Source organism: Malus sylvestris, chromosome 15 (genome assembly GCF_916048215.2).
Source record: "Malus sylvestris chromosome 15, drMalSylv7.2, whole genome shotgun sequence".
Classification (NCBI taxonomy): Eukaryota; Viridiplantae; Streptophyta; class Magnoliopsida; order Rosales; family Rosaceae; genus Malus; species Malus sylvestris.
In genome coordinates, this window is record NC_062274.1 from 24,903,868 (window position 1) to 24,906,845 (window position 2,978).

Sequence of the window (2,978 nt, forward strand, 5' to 3'; positions counted from 1 at the left end):
AGAAGATATATTTGAGAAAACATGAGACTTTTTTTTAAACAATTATACCGAATTCTTCATCCACGAGATTCAAATTCAGTAACATTTTTCTTCACTTATAAGTAAAAAACGAGAGTGTTTATATAGTACTTACATATAACTCTCCCTTTTACCAAGGATCACGTGATTAGTACAGTGAGATTAAACGCTTTGAATAATTGTTATATATAGTCGTTGAATGCAATTTCTTTTCACGTAACAACAATTTAATACTAGGTACACCTTGACACGTTATACACATGCAAAAGTGAAAATTTAGACATGTTATGCACATGCATTAGTGAAAATCTAAATCTAGACACGTTATACACATGCATTAGTGAAAATATACACATGCAGTGGTGGAAATCTAAATCTAGACACGTAACGCTCATGCGGTGTCGACTATAATGTAAAATCCTCAAATCGATATACTAATACTACACACGTAACACACATGCAATATTGTGAAAACTAAAACTAGATGCATCTTGTGTACTAAGATAATCAAAGTGCCATAGAATGGGGCAAGGCCATATAAATAAGTTAAAATCAAGCAAGTTAGGGTAATTGCCATAAACCCACCTACCATATTTCGAATATTGCGCCTCATTATGTACCGTCAATATATCCCCACATCAAGACCCTTGGTATGTCTCGTGCCATGACAAAACCCATTGGGCCCCATTATACATGGATCCAATGGCTGCAGAACGTCAATGTTGAAGCGACGACGCATATTTGACAACAATTAAGGGGAATATGAGGTGAGTGTGACACCGCCGCCAAGCTGTCGCGTGTTGCTTTGGTCCTTTGTGCTAGACGGCGTCCTCACGAGTAGTACGGGTAGGTGCGACTGTCAGTCGTGCCTTGATACCATCACTATTTGGAAGTTTATACTTGCCCACGCACACATGAAGTCAATGGTCTTAGAGAGTGGGGCACACGAATCGGGAAAGCTCGGGAAAGCTCATAAAAATATAAGAAAAAACCAATAAGATTTTAAAGCAAATTTTAGTGGAAAATTGGATTCCTTTTAATTTTTCATGTGTTCGAGACGATGTGGTTTAGTCGTGTATAGAAAAATACGTTATTAGTTAGCACTTGCCTTCAAAAGAAAAGAAAAAAAAAGAAAGAAGGATCAAAGATAGATAACTAGTCAATAACAAATTGCCTTAAAATCTAATGTAGTCAATTTGGAACCTACTAAGATCTTCATCATAAAAATTTCATCTCCGAAACCGCTCAATTTCTTAATTTTTAGGGCAAAAGACTGTTTACTATCCTCATGTTTCGTGGTTTTCAACATTTAGTGCATCAATTTTTTTTCGTCCCAGAGTCATACCTAAAGTGTAAATTTTGGGACATTCTCATACATCCGTTAGTCAAACTGTTAAATCTACCGTTAACTTATGACGTGGCGCTTATGTGGACGATGACTGGACGCCACGTGTCATTAAGGGGGTCCACGTGGATTTTTTTTCTTTTTTCAGAAGGGGTTAAAAAAAAAAAAAAAACTGTCTTCTCCCTCCCTCATCCCTGCACCCTATCCCTCCCTTCTCTCTTCTGCAACCTGCAATCTGGGTTCATCTCTCTGTTTCTTCTTCCCCACCCAACACAGAAAATCACGATCCTTCCTCTTCCTCTACCTCTCTCCCACCCCTTCCCCCTCCCCCTCCTTCGCCAGCGCCTCTCCCCTCCCTCTCCCTCTCCCTCTTCTCGGTGCGGCCTCCCTCGCTCTCCATCGTTTTCTGCTTTCTGTGCAAAAATGCCGCTCCCAGTGATCTCCTTCATCTTATGCTCTGAACAAGGTTTGCTGGAAATTTCATAATTAAACAATGTTAGAGGTCTTCCATATTACATTCCATTACATATTTTTACCACATCCTGTATATTTTCACTACATAACGTGATTCAAACTTTCCCCAAAACAAAACAAATTTATCATTTTACGAAACTTACAAAACCCATCATAAATCCATACATAAATTCAAAATTATACCTCAGTGATTAAAAAATACAATTTTTTTGGGTGAAATTTGCAAATTTTATAACTCAGTGATTATAACCCAGAAAATAATATGCGAAGGAGAATTGGAAAAGCAGAAGCAGGAATAAGCAGATCTGATGGTTTGTTTAAGCTCCCGACCTCCTCGTCTGTCACCTGCCCTCCAAACACCACCTTTCTGATCCCCATCTGACGACTACGATCAATCCCCAAAACAACACCAAACAAATAATGAATCATCAAATCAAGGAACAAAACGAGAGAGGGAGATAAAGAGAGGGAGGGGGAGAATTTGGAATGTCACCTGGTGAGGCCGATAGGCGAAGGAGGGAAGAGGAGAATAAGCGGGAGGAGTCTCGGACCAGGTGAGCAGATCTATGGTGGATATATGGGGTTTCCTCACCGAAGTGCTCCTCTCCATTTCGGGTCATGCCTTCGGATTGTCACACTATCCGATTCACCACCACCACCATTGTCGCCGGAGCTAGCTGGCAAAATGACGGTACTAACCTCGTTCCGGAACATTCCTTTGTGTCTGCTCTGGAGTACGGAAGGCAGAAAAGAAAAGAGGGAACAAAAAAGGCAGAAGAAAAAGTGAAAAGGGATAGCAGAGAGGGAGAACAGAAAAGAGGGGTTGGTCGCTGGATTGGATCGGAGAGAGAAAAGAAAGCTGGGAGGGGAGCAGCGCCGGCGAAGGAGGAAGGGGAGGGGGAGAGGCGGAGGAAGAGTAAGGATCGTGATTTTCTATGTTGGGTGGGAAAGAAGAAACAGAGAGATGAACCCAGATTGCAGGTTGCAGAAGAGAAAAGGGAGGGAGAGGGTGTGGGGATGAACGAGGGAGAAGACAGTTTTTTTTTTTTTAACCCCTTCTGAAAAAGAAAAAAATTCCACGTGGACCCCCTTAATGACACGTGGCGCCCAATCATTGTCCACATAAGCGCCACGTCATCAG

The 2,978-nt window shown here is 41.3% G+C and overlaps 1 long non-coding RNA gene across 1 annotated transcript; it reads right to left on the bottom strand.

The window, feature by feature from the left end:
- Positions 1-1,938: 1,938 nt before the first annotated feature.
- LOC126605014 (uncharacterized) lies at positions 1,939-2,703 on the bottom strand. Its single transcript, XR_007616819.1, has 2 exons — positions 2,331-2,703; positions 1,939-2,222 (listed from the first exon to the last, which is right to left on the bottom strand). It is a non-coding gene; the product is annotated as an uncharacterized LOC126605014 (long non-coding RNA).
- Positions 2,704-2,978: the final 275 nt, after the last annotated feature.